General features: G+C 35.3%; 1 long non-coding RNA gene across 1 annotated transcript; it reads left to right on the plus strand.

Annotated features, from left to right (window-relative positions):
* Positions 1–372: 372 nt before the first annotated feature.
* Positions 373–19,358, plus strand: LOC135199312 (uncharacterized). Its single transcript, XR_010311051.1, has 20 exons — positions 373–817; positions 1,170–1,217; positions 1,675–1,722; positions 2,110–2,156; positions 2,825–2,871; positions 3,745–3,799; positions 5,276–5,313; positions 5,995–6,039; positions 6,636–6,677; positions 7,014–7,064; positions 7,267–7,283; positions 10,861–10,907; positions 11,536–11,582; positions 12,261–12,307; positions 13,186–13,240; positions 14,731–14,801; positions 15,471–15,516; positions 16,124–16,165; positions 18,105–18,155; positions 18,761–19,358. It is a non-coding gene; the product is annotated as an uncharacterized LOC135199312 (long non-coding RNA).
* Positions 19,359–19,930: the final 572 nt, after the last annotated feature.

Consider the following 19,930-nt stretch of genomic DNA (forward strand, 5'->3'; position numbering starts at 1 on the left):
TGTTCAAGATGTATTGGTCATTCATTGGATGTGCCCCTCCAACTAAGTTATAAATATGACTGTGCCATGTAATGGTACAAGGTTAACTCTTTACTTGACACTGAAGCTCACCTTTAAAATTAAGAAGTCATGCATGTACACGAGGTAAGTAATTATTGTGATTTTATATTTGGTTGACTGATTTGAAATTGTGAAAAATTAAACCTTTTTTGGTTGAAAGTTGAAATTGTAGATGTGTTTGTTTGCAGGAACTCATTCTTGTGTAGGCAAGTGATGAAGGGAAAATCCAAGGTGCTCTTTTTGTACGATGATTGTATCAGGACGTCATCTTTAATGTTCAGGTGTCCAGGTAAGCTATTGGTGATTGAAAATTCACTTGACTAAGCATGTGTTGCCTCTTTCGCTTGTTTGCGAGAGAAAATTTAAAGGTAAAAAGCCCAGTTAACTTTTCCTTCTTAAGACATTGATTTCGAGCCTGTATTTTAGCCCTTAATGCCTTCGCGTTTTTTACCATGATGGTAATGTATCGCTCCTAATTAAGGGCTAGATAAATCAGACTGTGGAAAGTGGGCTTCCAATGACGATGTCCGTGTCCTAATGGCCTGACAATTTGTATGGCAAATGTGAATTGATGTTAAATGAAGTAGTACAATTTGGTAATTACTTTGCTATCTTAACATTTTCGTTCTAATCAGGGTAGACATTTTCTTTTTATCAGGTTGTATGCCATGTGTACTCCAAAGGAACTATAAGGTGATAAGTGGAGAATTAGAAAGAGGATGAGCTGATTAACTGTTGAACTGTCATTGTACAACAGGTAATGGCACTGAAAATTTGTGGCTTGATATGCTTTTCACAATGCATGCTAACTTAAGGTTTTCATCTTTTACAAATTGAGTGACAAACATGTGGGTAGCTGGCATGAACCAGCTGACTTCCAGTGTGACTAGTGGAACATGTGGTTGTCCAGTGTCATGCATTGCAGATTAAATGTCCCATAGTACTCTTTATAGTTCTGGTGGGGTTGGGAGGATGTATATTCCATGACATTGGATTCCCTAGGCAAATACCAAAGAGCATTGCGATTTATTTTATTGCAGTAAGTTGAGTTTTAAGTAATTTTTGGAGAAATGTTACTGTCAGGTTATAGATCTTTTTATTTCTTTCAGGTGCTTTATCCTTGCCATGGGAAAGTGAAGTCTGCGTAACCTGCACAGGTATGTTGTACAAGTGTACTTGCAAGCACTTTTTGTAATTTGCCTTTTTTTTTTTTTTTTTTTTTTTTTTTTTTTTTTTTTTTTTTTTTTTTTTTATTTTTTTTTTTTTTTTTTTTTTTTTTTTTTTTTTTTTTTTTTTAGTAAAAGGGGAATTTCCCAATGTCCCGTACAACGCCACACTGCACTGGTAATATTTCAGATGAAGTGCCATTGTAGGGGACAGATAAATAGTTCATAGGAAGCAATTGTTCACCAATTGGATGGTTGTGCCATGAAAGTTCTAACAGTTGGTCTTGGGCCATCATTTTCAATAGCATGAGATGTGAAAATATCCTATTGATGAAATAAGATAAATATTGTAAGCTTGATATCAAGTCTTAGTAATGCAAATATATGGTTTAAGTAATTTTTTGAAAATTTTTATGGTAGGCTTATTAAATCTGTTCATTTCTTTCAGGTGGTTCATTCTTGCTATGGCTAAATGGAGCCAGTGTAACATGCAAAGGTATGTTGTTCAAGTGTACGTGCAAATCAATTTTGTACTGTGCAGTGTTTGTTTTGAAATATTAGATCTCGAGTAAGAAGGGAATTTCCCTATGTCCCGTACATCGCCACACTGCACTGGTAATATTTCAGATGAAGTGCCATTGTAGGGGATAGATAAAACAGTTCATAGGAAGCAATTGTTCACCAATGGATGGTTGTGCCATGAAAGTTCTAACAGTTTTTCTTAGTCCATCATTCCAAATGCATGAGATTTAAAGTAACAGGTTGATGAAATAGCTAAATATTTGATAGCTTGAATATCAAATCTTACAGTGAATACAAACATGCAGGGATTTGTATTTAAGTTGTTATATGTATTGTAAACTGTATTCCTTGGGTATTTCAGGCCTAGACGCTATGGCTGGGAGGGAAAGTGCCACTGACTACAAAATTGTAAGTTGATTTTTGTATTTTTATTTAATGGATGTAATTTTTTGTAAATTGTACACTACACCCGTTTAATTTTTATAGAAGGGTTGCCTTAGAATTATCATACAATATTCAATGTGATGTGGGTGGCTGGATAATGTCAGCTGTCCCATTTATTGACTTGAAAGCAAGTACAAGTATCTTGAATAGATATCCATGATTTCTTGTAAATGTTAAACCAGGGTTTAACCTTTTGGTTACTCCAGATCCTCAATGAATTTCCCAATATGATTATATACTGGGGTCTTTTGCTGAAGTCCACTCAGGTCCTAATATAACATGGTATAATTAGTTTAATACATACATCAGGTATGAGTAGCCTGGAATACAAGGGAATTTCCCTGTCCCGTACAACGCCACACTGCACTGGTAATATTTCAGATGAAGTGCCATTGTAGGGGATAGATAAAACAGTTCATAGGAAGCAATTGTTCACCAATTGGATGGTTGTGCCATGAAAGTTCTAACAGTTGTTCTTAGTCCATCATTCCAAATGCCTGAGATTTAAAGTAACAGGTTGATGAAATAGCTAAATATTTGATAGCTTGAATATCAAATCAGTGAATACAAATATACAGGGATTTGTATAAAAGTTGGTGTATATATTGTAAACTATTTCTTGGGTATTTCAGATCTAGACTGTATGGCTGAGAGGGAAAGTGCCACTCGCTACATAATTGTAAGTTGATTTTTGGTTATTCTTTTAATGTAGAATGTTATTTTGTGTGAGTTGTAGTCTTAAAACCCGTTCAATTTTTATAGAATGGTTATCTTAGAATTATCATACAAAATTCAATGTGATGTGGGTAGCTGGATAATGCCAACTGTCCCATTTATTGACTTTTAAGCAATTACAAGTACCTTGAATAGATATCCATGATTTCTTGTAAATGTTAAACCAGGGTTTAACCTTTGGTTACTCCAGATCCCCAATGAATTTCCCAGTATAATTAGTTTAATACATACATAAGGAATAGAACATTGGAAATTCAAAGCATTTATAGTTTTTAAATAGTTTACCAAGTCTACCCATGTATACAGTGACATTGAAATCAGTCATATACCCAAGGGGTATGAATGTCCTCCTCAGTGGCTTGGATACATGTCACCGGAAGCAAATACACCATTAGCCTCGTAACCTGTATCTTCATTTAAATGTGGAATGGATTTGGTTTTTTATGAAAGTGAGACCTGCAGTCTACATGGTTAGCACAGCTAGAGTTGCTGCATATTTATTTATTACCCCCTGCTCCTCAGGGTTAATTTGATGTAATGTGGGTAGCTGGCTCACGCCGGCCATCCTGCAGATTGACTTATGCAACTTCCAATGAAGTTGTCCAGTGTCATGCATCGCAGATGAACTTAGTCCCCTAGTACCTTTTGGGGCTGGGTGAGGATTATGACGGTGTATATTCCATGGCTCTTTGGAGTCCCTAGTGGGCAATTACCAGAGAGTACGGTGATATATCGTACAGAAGAATGACATTATTATAATTGTTAGTAGTCTTATGAATTAAGCTTTTTACTGAGTTGTGTATTTTTCACTTTGCAGTTGCACAATCTTAAGTCTGTCAAGGCATGCAGAATACAGTGGACACAATTTGAAGGTATGTGTAACTTTTTTTTAAGATTTATATTAATTTTATATGTTTTAGAGTTTAACCCTGGTCAGGTAACGGTAATTTGCGTTACTTATTAAGGTAACTGGGCATATATGACCGGCCATAAAAAAATGATTTAATAGCCGATTTTCCAATTAGGGTTTGTCTTATAGGTTTCAACAACCCTTAATGCTACTCAGGTGTTTAAATCAAACAAAGAATGAAAAAAATATTTTTGTACATGCAACTTACCCAGCAGATATATACTTAGCTATAGACTCGGTTGTCCATAGTCTAAGTGTATATCTGCCAGGTAAGTATGTACAAAACTTTATTGTATCTGAACAATATTTTTACTAAATATCTAAAAAAAATAAGTGATTTTCTCATCACATTCAGAAAAGTTGTATAAAAATATCAATAGTGACAATTACGCTATAATCAATTATATAAAACTGTGACTTTTACTATACTGACGTACAACGGACGGTTGGGTCATAAAAGACCGGTATACTCGTGAAAAATGTTTTGTGGCATTGAGGTGAACAGAGCAGCAGCTAGAGAACGTCCGACATCTGCAAGAGCGCATGCTCAGCTGTCGATTCACGGGCTAACTTTTTGACTAATGGGAAACCCAATTGTGCAGTTCTTAAAATACGCGTTTTTGTGCAGCTTCATGGTTATTTATGCTTAGCGTTACCTCTCCAGGGTTAACCATATAAATCCACCAGGGGCAGGAATTCAGTTTTCAAAACATCTTGAAGGATGCAAATCACTGTGCCTAATTAAAGATTTGAACAGTTTATGAAAAGTCTAAAGGAACTTCCTTCTGAGAAAAAGTTGACATTGCTGCTTGTTAGCAGAGATAGTTGTATTGAACATCCTAGTAGGACAAGACCAGGTTCAGATTGGATATTGTGCTTGACTGATTCTTTCACCATATGTTCACTAGCATCATTACTAGAGTATGAGCTTCAGCTATCTCCAATGATAAATTAATCGAGGCCATCATGTTCCTAAGAAGTCTGTTTTTTTAATTTAGTTTTTAGTTTAATTCCTGGGAACCAGCCTGAGAAGAGCCTTTTTTTAGTCTCAGGCTGGTTAAACTAAACTTTTATCCTATGCTGTTTGATATATCCATTTATTTCTAGGATGGGTTTTCTCAAGTATAGCATTTTAGTCAAAATCAATGTGATGTATTGTGGGTAGCTGGCTCACGCTGGCCATCCTGCAGATTGACTTATGCAACTTCCAATGAAGTTGTTCAGTGTCAAGCATCACAGATGAGCTTAGTCCCCTAGTACCTTTTGGGGCTGGGTGAGGATTAGGAGGATGTATATTCCATGGCTCTTTGGAGTCCCTAGTGGGCAGTTACCAAGGAGTACGGTGATATATCCTACAAAAAATTATTAATACAGAATTGCAAGTAGTCTTAGAAATGGTAGCCTGTGTTCTGATTCTGGTGTATTTTTCCTTTTGCAGCATGTAGTGTCAGGCAAGGCAGTGTACAAAATCCTAAGGTATGTACAACCTCACACTTTAATGATATTAGAATATTAATTTTATTTAATGTAAATCCACATTATTGATTTTATTTAATGTAAATCCACCAGGGGAATTTAAAGTTACATAACATCTCAGGGATGCAATTCACTGACAGTGATAAGATTTAAACAGCTTTTAAAAGTCTAAAGGAGGTCTGTTTTTAGAAACTATCTGATCAATATGTTGGTTGTGCTGGTTTTAGAAGAGGTTGTTGAAGCCTATTTATATTGAATATTCTGGTAGGACACCTCCAGAACATTCAGAATTGGGTTTCTCCCTTTACTCTGCTTTCAACATAGTCACATGTCATTATGAATTTGCTTGAAGGATCTCCAATTACTAGCAGGATGGTTTTTCTCAAGTACAGCTTTTTTATTGTCAAATTGGTGTAATGTGGGTAGCTAGCTCACGCTGGCCATCCTGCAGATTGACTTGTGCAACTTCCACTGAAGTTGTCCAGTGTCATGCATCACAGATCAGCTTAGTCCCCTAGTACCTGCTTGGGCTGGGTGAGGATTGGGAGATGTATATTCCATGGCTCTTTGGAGTCCATAGCGGGCAGTTACTTGAGAGTACGGTGATATATCGTAGAAATAATTGACTACAGATTAGGAATGGTTGGCTTTATGATTCTAGTGTATTGTTCTCTGTTGCAGCGTGTAGTGTCGATGCAAGCAGTATAGATTGGCCACAATTCTAAGGTATTTATAACCTCCCTTTTAATTTGTTTTATTTATTACTTTAGGTACCTTGGATTATTTCAGGTGGTAGTTGACTTAGTGACTTAGGGATTGTACATTTCAATGTAGGTAGCAAGTACAATTATGATTTCATTACCTCTGTTTTACAGTTTGCCTTGTAGTCCTTATAAGCTTTTTTTCCTATGTTTTCTTAGTTTTGGGGTTGAATTGTTAAATAGTAAATTTCCTTGGTTGGTAATTACTTCACTATCCATTTGATATAGTAAACTTGAAAGCTTTTTGTATCTAGTACTCAGTGCCCCTTGCCGCGCCACGCTACCCTGAATTATTTCAGGTGATAGTGCCATTTCTGGGGCAGATCAAATAGTTCTTAGGAAGCAATCATTTGTAATTTAATGGTTGTGCCAAGAAACTTCTGACAGTGTAATTTGACCATAATTCTTTTTGTAATATGATTCTCATTGAAGTAAGGTTTATAATCCAAGGAGTTGCAAAAGAGCTAAAGTTGCTCTGAATTAATTAAATTATTGATATATCTGAATTTTTTTCCCATTCATAAGTGAAGGCAATTATCACTGACAGATTTCTGATTTCAGATTTTTCAAGTGTGGAAATGCACCGGATGCAGTGATTAATAGGTATAGTATTTTAATTTTTACTCAAAGAAAATTGCATGTAAATTTAGATTGCTAGTTTACGGTTGTGATGTGAACGAAAATAGGGCAGGCTTACTATCCTGTTGTGTTCCTTAAAATTTGGTTAGTTAAAAATGTTCATATAGTAATCCTGTGTGTGTTCCTTAAAATTTGGTTAGTTAAAAATGTTCATATAGTAAAAACACGTTTTTGATGATACCATCGAGCCGAATTGAATGATCTTGGCATGATTCTTCAATGATAGGACTGAGCAGCTTGTGCACAGTTTAGTATGGTTGCCATTAAGGCCTTTATTGATAAAGGTATTCTTCTTTTCAGTCCTGACACCTAGACAGAGACCTATGTTTGCTGGAATATGGCTGGCGTTAGGTAAGGTATGTAGTTTTTTTTAGCCTCCCATATACATAGTGTAATTTAACTGACATGACATTATGGTAGAACTGGCTTGGTGATATACTTTAGAGCCAATGTGAATGATACTGATTCCTCAATGATAAACTGACTAATGATGAAATAATTCTACATTTTTGGTGTGGTACTAGGTGTTAATGGTAAGCTTTTCTCATTGCAGATGGAACAATTGTTTGAGTAAGTATGATTTAATACATCTTGGTAAGTATTGTGAATTATAAAGTTATAAAAATGCAAATATTGTGAAATATAAATTGTTATAAACATGTTATGTAGAGTTAGCTAAGCAAAGTATTGTGGAAAGTAAATTGACTGGTCAGATCTGACTTGTCAGTGCCTTAACTAATAAATTGTTGTGCTACTTTCTATTTTAATTTTCCCAATACCGCTAAGTATAATGTTGGCTTGAGAAGGGTTACATATTAAATTTGCAAACAGTTAGCAGTAAATTTACAAGTTACTCTGAGAAAGTTGAGGTTAATGCCGATAAAGTATTTGACATAACTAATTTATCGTTCCAAAGAACTATATTCATGAGGGTAATAAGTCTTGGTATAACAGTATTCCTAAAACATCTATTTGATTTTGTACATTTATTTTTTTTTTTTTTTTTATCCCAGTTAGAATCCCTTTGAAAGCAGGAAATCTTTGAGAGCTTGATAATGGTTGCCTTCCACTTTAATCCACCTCTGGGACTCGTTTACTTGAAGAACAACGGCATGCTTTTGAGGATTAGTTTCTGTAACTACTTTTTGCACTTCTTCCCCAAGAGCAAATATATCTCCCTCAATGTGCCTGGTTGTTGTAAAGAATCTGAAATAGAAGTCATGGTTTGGAAAAAAAAAAAAAAACCAGTCATACAAGTCTGTTTATAAAAAAAAGAAATAGGCACTACTGCAATCACTATTTTCCATTTTGATTATTTGTTAACAGCAATATTTAAAGTATCTTACCTATGACCAGTTTGTTATAAGTTTCCTGAATATATTGCACATTGAATAAACTAAAATTTCAACGACATAAATTGAAATTAGTTTTTGCCAGTTTATTTAAAAATAAACTAGTCACATTTGTAAATTATTCTGTGGCTAAGTTGTATTTTTTTGATTACATGTGAAAAATATAAAAGTAAAATATACAGTACACGAGTAACAAAATATTTTTCAATGTATATAATGAATTTATGCTAGACATTTGCTTTAGTGTAAATCAAATTTAAAGTACCTTTTTTGTCACAAACTAGAAATTTATGGTAAAGGTAACTTGTTTTCACCTTATTTGCCCCCCCAACCCAATTTGTATAGAATCATACATTAATCCCTAATGGTTCTCACTGCTTCTAAGAAGCAAGGTGCTCCAGTCAGTGTTGGCATAGAATATGTCTGTAACATTAAGTCCATCTTTATTTTTTATTTTTTTTTGAAAGTACTGGATACGCTTCAGTGTTTCTCTCATACCTTAAATGCCTGCCAATGGATGTACCTATTAACATTTTATGGCAGAGGAAGACCAAATTCCTGCATTGCCAAATAAAAATATATGCCATAAATTACTTTAGTTGACTTAATCTGCATCTAATGAAAACTACTCCTTTCTGCACTAGAATTTTTTGGCCAGTATTAGACCTCTGAGAACTCGGTTGATGATCAAATCAAATGTAAATTGAATTATCTTGCATAGCTTCAAAAAGTCCATAAGGCCAGCTGACAGAATGGCAGCACTTCAGTGGTGTGGTTGGTATGGTATGGTGTTGGTGTCCCACCTTGGTGGTCGCAAGTTTGATTCTCAGCCATTCCATTGAAACTGGCTGCTATCAAGTTGCGACTTCCTGAAATGAACATCGGAACTGTGCCATGTGAAGAAGTCGTTGCTGTAAAATAGATTTTGCCATGGGAGAAGCTGTGTTCCTCTGATTTTTCAAGAAATCTGTGATCATACATAAAACTGTTGGCCATGAAAGTTGAGTTGGGGGTTCTAAGATGTCTTTTACTACATAAGTTTACTCCCCCCCCCATGTAATGTTCAAGTTACCTAACCTAGTTTGATTCTCGGGCATTCCGTTTCTGAATAATCACTGGTTCCATGCGATGTAAAAACACCATACAAACAAACAGTGGTAAGTGTGCTTCCAACCAAAATGAAATGTTCCAAAACAAACTCCCTGGAGAATAGGACTGACAGAATTCCTGCTGTCTTCCCACTGAAAATTGTCTAGTAGGGAGGATGACTTCATGTTCTCTGTGGACAAATAGGATGCTTATTTCTGAATATTTATCCAATTGGCACCTAGTAGGTAGTGCAACTTTGTGAATATGACACTTTTATAATAAAAGCTTTTCATATACTCCAAGTAATTACGATGCTTACAGATTCACTGCGGATCTTAAAAATTTTGAAAATTGCAATAGCATTAATGTTGATGTACGAAACTGCCCAATTTCAAGGGTAAGAGAGGAATAACTAAGGTAAGCATTTCAATTTTTTTACTCATTTCCCATGTGAGGGGAGGAGGAGGGCTTTGATTCACAATTACTTGGTCTGTAGTACAGTATATAAAAGTACTTTAGCATAATTAAATTTTTATACAGTGTAACTTATCAAGTAATAACATTGCAGTACCTCAAATTGACTTCTAGGTAGAACGTGTATATGTCTACGCCAAAACATTTTTTGTGATAATGAGTTAAAATTACCCTGCAAGAAACGTAACAGCGGATACGACATCCACTAGGGATGGGGGCGTCCAATGTATTTTGCTGTGATTTAGTACTGGCCACTGGGGGTTAATTACAGTCGTCCGAATGAATGTTACGTACTTTCAATTCTTGTTCAGTGGGTAAAACTGCATAGAAAAACCGCAACTGCCATAGTCTGGGCCGCCGCAGATAGGTACCCTAACTCTACCCAGCTGCTTTATTTTTGCCATGGGAAAATGGTGGCAGCGCAGCATGCAGAGGTATGTACAAATGTAGGCAAATTTTTTAGTTTGCATATTTGTTTTAGTATGATAGTTCCCCCAAGTAAGAAGGGAAGTTCCATATGTCCCTTACAATGCCACACCATACTGGTAAATTTGAGTTGATGCCATTGTAGGGGACAGATAAACAGTTCATAGGAAGCAATTGTTCACCAATTGGATGGTTGTGCCATGAAAGTTCTAACAGTTGGTCTTGGGCCATCATTTCCAATAGCATGAGATGTGAATATTTCGTATTGATGAAATAAATATTTTTGATAGCTTGAATAGCAAATCTTAGTGGATGCAAATATATGGTTTTAAGTAATTTTTGGAGATTTTTTGTGGTAGGCTTATTAATCTGTTCATTTCTTTCTGGTGGTTCACTCTTGCTATGGCAAAATGGAGCCAGTGTAACATGTAAAGGTATGTTGTTCAAAAGTACATGCCAACCATTTTTGTAGTGTGCAGTGTTTGTTTGAAATATTAGATCCCAAGTAAGAAGGGAATTTCCCTATGTCCCGTACATTGCCCCACTGCACTGGTAATATTTCAGATGAAGTGCCATTGTAGGGGACATAGACAGTTCATAGGAAGCAATTGTTCACCAAGTGGATGGTTGTGCCATGAAAGTTCTTAGTCCATCATTCCAAATGCATGAGATTTAAAGTAACAGGTTGATGAAATAGCTAAATATTCGATAGCTAGAGTATCAAATCTTACAGTGAATACAAATATACAGGGATTTGTTTAAAAGTTGGTATATGTATTGTAAACTATATTTCTTGGGTATTTCAGATCTAGACTGTATGGATGGGAGGGAAAGTGCCACTGACTTCAAAATTGTAAGTTGATTTTTGGGTTTTCTTTTAATGTAGGATGTAATTGTGTAAATTATGGACTTTACACCTGTTGAATTTTTATAGAATGGTTGCCTTAGAATTATCATACAAGATTCAATGTGATGTTGGTAGCTAGATAATGCCAGCTGTCCCATTTATTGACTTGAAAGCAAGTACAAGTATCTTGAATAGATAGATATCCATGATTTCTTGTAAATGTTAAACCAGGGTTTAACCTTTTGGTTACTCCAGATCCTCAATGAATTTCCCAATATGCTTATATACTGGGGTCTTTTGCTTAAGTCCACTCAAGTACTAATATAACAGCAGTAGAAGGGAATTTCCCAATGTCCCGTACATCGCCACACTGCACTGGTAATATTTCAGATGAAGTGCCATTGTAGGGGACAGATAAACAGTTCATAGGAAGCAATTGTTCACCAATTGGATGGTTGTGCCATGAAAGTTCTAACAGTTGGTCTTAGTCCATCATTCCAAATGCATGAGATTTAAAGTTGATGATATAGCTAAATGTTTGATAGCTAGAATATAAAATCTTACAGTGAATACAAATGTTCAGGGGTTTGTATGAGTTGGTGTATGTATTGTAAACTATTCTTGGGTATTTCAGATCTAGACTGTATGGCTGGGAGGGAAAGTGCCACCGACTACAAAATTGTAAGTTAAATTTTGTATTTTCATTTAATGTAGGAAGTAATTTTTTGTAAATTGTAGACTTTACACCCGCTCAATTTTTATAGAATGGTTGCCTTAGAATTATCATGCAAAATTTAATGTGATGCAGGTAGCTGGATAATGCCTGCTGTCTCATTTATTGACTTGAAAGCACGTACAAGTACCTTTAATAGGTATCAGTGATTTCTTGTAAATGTTAAACCTTGGTTTATCCTATAGGTTACTCCAGATCCCGAATGAATTTCCCAATATACTTACATACTGGGGTCTTGCATAAGTCCACTCAAGTCCTAATATAACGTGGTATAATTAGTTTAATACATACATCAAGTATGGGTAGCCAGGAATAGAAGGGAATTTCCCTATGTCCCGTACATCGCCACACTGCACTGGTAATATTTCAGATGAAGTGCCATTGTAGGGGATAGATAAAATAGTTCATAGGAAGCAATTGTTCACCAATTGGATGGTTGTGCCATGAAAGTTCTAACAGTTGTTCTTACTCCATCATTCCAAATGAATGAGATTTAAAGTCAACAGGTTGATGAAATAGCTAATTATTTGATAGCTTGAATATCAAATCTTACAGTGAATACAAATATACAGGGATTTGTATAAAAGTTGGTGTATATATTGTAAATTATTTCTTGGGTATTTCAGATCTAGACTGTATGGCTGGGAGGGAAAGTGCCACTCACTACATAATTGTAAGTTGATTTTTGGTTATTCTTTTAATATAGGATGTAATTTTGTGTGAATTGTAGACTTGTAACCCGTTCAATTTTTATAGAATGGTTACCTTAGAATTATCATTACAAAATTCAATGGGATGTGGGTGGCTGGATAATGCCAACTGTCCCATTTATTGACTTATAAGCAATTACAAGTACAAGTACCTTGAATAGATATCCATGATTTCTTGTAAATGTTAAATCAGGGTTTAACCTTTGGTTACTCCAGATCCCCAATGAATTTCCCAATATAATTAGTTTAATACATACATCAGGAATAGAACATTGAAAATTCAAAGCATTTATAGTTTTTAAATAGTTTACCAAGTCTACCCATGTATACAGTGACATTGAAATCAGTCATATACCCAAGGGGTATGAATGTCCTCCTCAGTGGCTTGGATATATGTCACCGGAAGCAAATACACCATTAGCCTCGTAACTTGTATCTTCATTTAAATGTGGAATGGATTTGGTTTTTTATGAAAATGAGATCTGCAGTCTACATGGTTAGCACAGCTGGGGTTGCTGCATATTCATTTATTACTCCCTGCTCCTCAGGGTTAATTTGATGTAATGTGGGTAGCTGGCTCACGCCGGCCATCCTGCAGATTGACTTATGCAACTTCCAATGAAGTTGTCCAGTGTCATGCATCGCAGATGAACTTAGTCCCCTAGTACCTTTTTGGGGCTGGGTGAGGGTTATGACGGTGTATATTCCATGGCTCTTTGGAGTCCCTAGTGGGCAATTACCAGAGAGTACGGTGATATATCGTACAGAAGAATGACATAATTTTGATTGTTAGTCTTATGAATTAAGCTTTTTTCTGAGTTGTGTATTTTTCACTTTGCAGTTGCACAATCTTAAGTCTGTCAAGGCATGCAGAATACAGTGGACATAATTTGAAGGTATGTGTAACTTTTTTAAGATTTATATTAATTTTATATGTTTTAGAGTTTAACCTTGGTCAGGTAACGGTAATTTGCATTACTTATTAAGGTAACTGGGTATATATGACCGGCCATAAAAAAATGATTTAATAGCCTATTTTCCACTTAAGTTGTAACGACAATAAGGGTTTGTCTTGTAGGTTTCAACAACCCTTAATGCTACTCAGGTGTTTAAATCAAAGAATGAAAAAAATATTTTTGTACATGCAACTTACCCAGCAGATATATACTTAGCTATAGACTCGGTCGTCCATAGCTAAGTGTATATCTGCCAGGTAAGTATGTACAAAACTTTATTGTATCTGAACAATATCATTTTTACTAAATATCTAAAAAAATAAGTGATTTTCTCATCACATTCAGAAAAGTTGTATAAAAATATCAATAGTGACAATTACGCTATAATCAATTATATAAAAACTGACTTTCACTATACTGACGTACAACGGACGGTTGGGTCATAAATGACCGGTATACTCGTGAAAAATGTTTTGTGGCATTGAGGTGAACAGAGCAGCAGCTAGAGAACGTCCGACATCTGCAAGAGCGCATGCTCAGCTGTCGATTCACGGGCTAACTTTTTGACTAATGGGAAACCCAATTGTGCAGTTCTTAAAAAAACGCGTTTTTGCGCAGCTTCATGGTTATTTATGCTTAGCGTTACCTCTCCAGGGTTAACCATATAAATCCACCAGGGGCAGGAATTCAGTTTTCAAAACATCTTGAAGGATGCAAATCACTGTGCCTAATTAAAGATTTGAACAGTTTATGAAAAGTCTAAAGGAACTTCCTTCTGAGAAAAAGTTGACATTGCTGCTTGTTAGCAGAGATAGTTGTATTGAACATCCTAGTAGGACAAGACCAGGTTCAGATTGGATATTGTGCTTGACTGATTCTTTCACCATATGTTCACTAGCATCATTACTAGAGTATGAGCTTCAGCTATCTCCAATGATAAATTAATCAAGGCCATCATGTTCCTAAGAAGTCTGTTTTTTTAATTTAGTTTTTAGTTTAATTCCTGGGAACCAGCCTGAGAAGAGCCTTTTTTTAGTCTCAGGCTGGTTAAACTAAACTTTTATCCTATGCTGTTTGATATATCTCCATTTATTTCTAGGATGGGTTTTCTCAAGTATAGCATTTTAGTCAAAATCAATGTGATGTATTGTGGGTAGCTGGCTCACGCTGGCCATCCTGCAGATTGACTTATGCAACTTCCAATGAAGTTGTTCAGTGTCAAGCATCACAGATGAGCTTAGTCCCCTAGTACCTTTTGGGGCTGGGTGAGGATTAGGAGGATGTATATTCCATGGCTCTTTGGAGTCCCTAGTGGGCAGTTACCAAGGAGTACGGTGATATATCCTACAAAAAATTATTAATACAGAATTGCAAGTAATCTTAGAAATGGTAGCCTGTGTTCTGATTATGGTGTATTTTTCCTTTTGCAGCATGTAGTGTCGGGCAAGGCACTGTACGAAATCGTAAGGGTGTCAGGCAAGGCAGTGTACAAAATCCTAAGGTATGTACAACCTCACTTTTTAATGATACATGTGTGTTTACTTTAAAATATTAATTTTATTTAATGTAAATCCACCAGGGGAATTTAAAGTTTCAAAACATCTCAGGGATGCAATTCACTGACAGTGATAAGATTTAAACAGCTTTTAAAGTCTATAGGAGGTTTATTTTTAGAAACTATCTGATCAATATGTTGGTTGTGCTGGTTTTAGAAGAGGTTGTTGAAGCCTATTTGTATTGAATATTCTGGTAAGACACCTCCAGAACATTCAGAATTGGGTTTCTCCCTTAACTCTGATGCTTTCAACATAGTCACATGTCATTATGAATTTGCTTGAAGGATCTCCAATTACTATCAGGATGGTTTTTCTCAAGTACAGCTTTTTTATTGTCAAAATTGTTGTAATGTGGGTAGCTAGCTCACGCTGGCCATCCTGCAGATTGACTTGTGCAACTTCCTCTGAAGTTGTCCAGTGTCATGCATCACAGATCAGCTTAGTCCCCTAGTACCTGCTTGGGCTGGGTGAGGATTGGGAGAAGTATATTCCATGGCTCTTTGGAGTCCCTAGCAGGCAGTTACTTAAGAGTACGGTGATATATCGTACAAATAATTGACTACAGATTAGGAATGGTTGGTTTTATGATTCTAGTGTATTTTTCTCTGTTGCAGCATGTAGTGTCAAGGCAAGCAAGTATACATTGGCCACAATTCTAAGGTATTTATAACCTCCCTTTTAATTTGTTTTATTTATTACTTTAGGTACCTTGGATTATTTCAGGTGGTAGTGCCATTGTAGCATGGTTGACTTAGGGATTGTACATTTCAATGTAGGTAGCAAGTACAATTATAATTTCATTACCTCTGGTTTACAGTTTGCCTTGTAGTCCTTATAAGCTTTTTTTTCCTATGTTTTCTTAGTTTTGGGGTTGAATTGTTAAATAGTAAATTTCCATGGTTGGTAATTACTTCACTATCCATTTGATATAGTAAACTTGAAAGCTTTTTGTATCTAGTACTCAGTGCCCCTTGCCGCGCCACGCTACCCTGAATTATTTCAGGTGATAGTGCCATTTCTGGGGCAGATCAAATAGTTCTTAGGAAGCAATCATTTGTAATTTAATGGTTGTGCCAAGAAACTTCTGACAGTGTAATTTGACTATAATTCTGTTTGTAATATGATTCTCATTGAAGCAAGGTTTATAATCCAAGGAGTTGCAAAAGAGCTAAAGTTGCTCTGAATGAATTAAATTATTGATATCTATTTTTTTCCCATTTATATTAAGTCTGAAGGCAATTATCACTGACACAATTTCTAATTTCAGATTTTTCAAGTGTGGAAATGCACCGGATGCAGTGATTACTAGGTATAGTATTTAATTTTTACTCGAAGAGAAAAATGTTAAACTACCTAGTAAATTGCATATAAATTTAGATTGCTAGTTTACGGTTGTGATGTGAACCAAAATAGGGCAGGCTTACTATCCTGTTGTTCCTTAAAATTTGGTTAGTTAAATGTTCATATAGTCAAAACACGTTTTTTGATGATACTATCGAGCCGAATCGAATGATTTTGGGGACTGCGCAGCTTGTGCACAGTTTAGTATGGTTGCCATTAAGGGGCCCGGCCGGAACCCCTTTATATGGAGGTATAGGGCGAAAAATGCAAAGTCATGAAAAAATTCATGGAGCTTCATATGGCAATTGAGAATACGTATACGAAATATTTCGTCAAAATTCCTCTTACTTTTCGTAGTTACAGGGTAATTAGTTAACGTAACTCAATAAGCCTAAAACATTGATCCGTACAAAAAAATGCAATATTTCCTCTATTATCGTAAATTTTTATAATTATTGTCAAAGAAATTGGGAGAAATGGCATCTGTAGACATTCCCCGAGTCGAGAAGGAGACCAGGCTCAGCTACCAAGTCCAGTCCTGATTTAGTGCGATCACAGACTGCGAGTAGTCTACACGTTCCATTTCACCTCTGACATACGCCTGCTTTTACGTATGTTTATGTATGTTTTGGCAAGGATTTCATCATGCCAATGAGGAAAAGACAAGGAAAACATCTCGCTAACATACAGACGACAAAAAATCGCTCAAGTATTATTACAGAATATCATAATATATGCGTAGTTAGTGAAAAGAGAGGGGAGGGTTGCTTAGTAACGCCCCCGTCTTGCTTGACAGCACACGTCACACTTGTGCACCAAGGCTACGATCTTTGAGCAAAGAGATCTTCATTTATGATAAATAACAAAGTTTTGGTTTTTTAAAACCCAAAATGGAATATGAAATTCATAATAATCATGATTTATTAAATTGTCTTTGTAAAAAAAGAGTACGCCTTCGAGTTTCACCTCTTGACATTCTCTTGCAGTTACGTTTGTTTATCTTTGTTTCGGGCAAGAATTTCATCATGCCAAAAAGGAAAATACAAGGAAAACATCTCGCTAACATACAGAAGAAAAAAATTTGGTGTAATAAGCCCAGTTAGTGAAGGGGGGAGAGAGAATTGCGTAGGAAGGAGTGCCCCATCTTGCCTCAAGCAGTGCCCCAGGCTGCAATATATGAGCAAAGGGATCATCATTTATGATTAAATTATGATAAATAAAATAGTTTTGGTTTATTAATACACAAAAAAGAAATATACATTCATAATAATCATTATTTATTAATATTGTCTTTATAGAAATACGAAGGAAAACTTTGAACGCCCGTATCTCAAAACTATACTTAATGACCTTCAAAATCTATCTTCTCACTTAGTTTTAGAGCTATAACATTGGAATTTGGTATATAACTCGGAAAGACATTATAGAACAATCAAATAGAGCCCTTTTTTCCAATTTTTGTTTCGTATTTTTTTTTATTTTTGTTCTCGTGATTTATAGGGTTTATTTTTTTACCATATTGAAAAATTCATATCTTGCAAAAAAATGACTTTTAGAAAAAAAACTCTCCATTCGATTGGAGGTCTACATCAGGTCTATATATGGTAGTAATCCCAGGTCTTAATATTAAATATCAAGGGAGGAGATAGAATTTGAAAAATGGTGTATTTTCGGGATAAATTGCCCTGGCGTCACAAAACCGAAGGTCAGAGGCGAAAATCATATGCGGTTTGGCGATGTCCCAAGTCACCTTATTAAGTGGTATGAATATCAAAGTCCTGTCCTTAAAGGGCATTAGCCGGCCGGCCCCCTTAAGGCCTTTATTGATGATAAGGTATTCTTATTTTCAGTCCTGACACCAAGACAGGAATGGTTAGCTTTATGATTCTAGTGTATTTTTCTCTCAGTTACAGCGTGTAGTGTCAAGGCAAGCAGTATACATTGGCCACAATTCTAAGGTATTTATAACCTCCCTTTTAATTTGTTTTATTTATTACTTTAGGTACCTTGGATTATTTCAGGTGGTAGTGCCATTGTAGCATGGTTGACTTAGGGATTGTACATTTCAATGTAGGTAGCAAGTACAATTATAATTTCAATACCTCTGGTTTACAGTTTGCCTTGTAGTCCATATAAGCTTTTTTTCCTATGTTTTCTTAGGTTTGGGGTTGAATTGTTAAATAATAAATTTCCATGGTTGGTAATTAATTCACTATCCATTTGATATAGTAAACTTGAAAGCTTTTTGTATCTAGTACTCAGTGCCCCTTGCCGCGCCACGCTACCCTGAATTATTTCAGGTGATAGTGCCATTTCTGGGGCAGATCAAATAGTTCTTAGGAAGCAATCATTTGTAATTTAATGGTTGTGCCAAGAAACTTCTGACAGTGTAATTTGACTATAATTCTGTTTGCAATATGATTCTCATTGAAGCAAGGTTTATAATCCAAGGAGTTGCAAAAGAGCTAAAGTTGCTCTGAATGAATTAAATTATTGATATCTATTTTGTTCCCATTTATATTAAGTCTGAAGGCAATTATCACTGACAGATTTCTGATTTCAGATTTTTCAAGTGTGGAAATGCACCGGATGCAGTGATTACTAGGTATAGTATTTAATTTTTACTCTTAGAGAAAAATGTTAAACTACCTAGTAAATTGCATATAAATTTAGATTGCTAGTTTACGGTTGTGATGTGAACCAAAATAGGGCAGGCTTACTATCCTGTTGTTCCTTAAAATTTGGTTAGTTAAATGTTCATATAGTCAAAACACGTTTTTTGATGATACCATCGAGCCGAATCGAATGATCTTGGCATGATTCTTTAGAACTGCCTTGGTGATATACTTTAGAGCCAATGTGAATGATACTGATTCCTCAATGATAAACTGAATAATGATGAAATAATTCTACATTTTTGGTGTGGTACCAGGTGTTAATGGTAAGCTTTTCTCATTGCAGATGTAACAATGGTTTGAGTAAGTATGATTTAATACATCTTGGTAAGTATTGTGAATTATAAAGTTATAAAAATGCAAATATTGTGAAATATAAATTGTTATAAACATGTTATGTAGTTAACTAAGCAAAGTATTGTGGAAAGTAAATTGACTAGTCAGATCTGACTTGTCAGTGCCTTTACTAATAAATTGTTGTGCTACTTTCTATTTTAATTTTCCCAGTATCGCTAAGTATAATGTTGGCTTGAGAAGGTTACATTTTAAATGTGCAGACTTAGCAGTAAATTTAAAGTTATTCTGAGAAAGTTGAGGTTAATGCCGATAAAGTATTTGACATAACTAATTTATCGTTCCAAAGAACTATATTCATGAGGGTAATAAGTCTCGGTATAACAGTATTCCTAAAACATCTATTGATTTTGTACATTTTTTTTTTTATCCCAGTTAGAATCCCTTTAAAAGCAGGAAATCTTTGAGAGCTTGATAATGGTTGCCTTTCACTTTAATCCACCTCTGGGACTCGTTTACTTGAAGAACGGCATGCTTTTGAGGGTTAGTTTCTGTAACCACTTTTCGCACTTCTTCCCCAAGAGCAAATATATCTCCCTCAACGTGCCTGATAATTGTAAAGAATCTGAAATAGAAGTCATGGTTTAGACAGCAATATTAAAGTATCTTGACCTATGCCCAATTTGTTATAAGTTTCCTGAATATATTGCAGTTTGAATAAACTAAAATTTCAACAACAGATAAATTGAAATGATTAGTTTTTG

The sequence above is a fragment of the Macrobrachium nipponense genome, chromosome 23, assembly GCF_015104395.2.
Source record: "Macrobrachium nipponense isolate FS-2020 chromosome 23, ASM1510439v2, whole genome shotgun sequence".
Classification (NCBI taxonomy): domain Eukaryota; kingdom Metazoa; phylum Arthropoda; class Malacostraca; order Decapoda; family Palaemonidae; genus Macrobrachium; species Macrobrachium nipponense.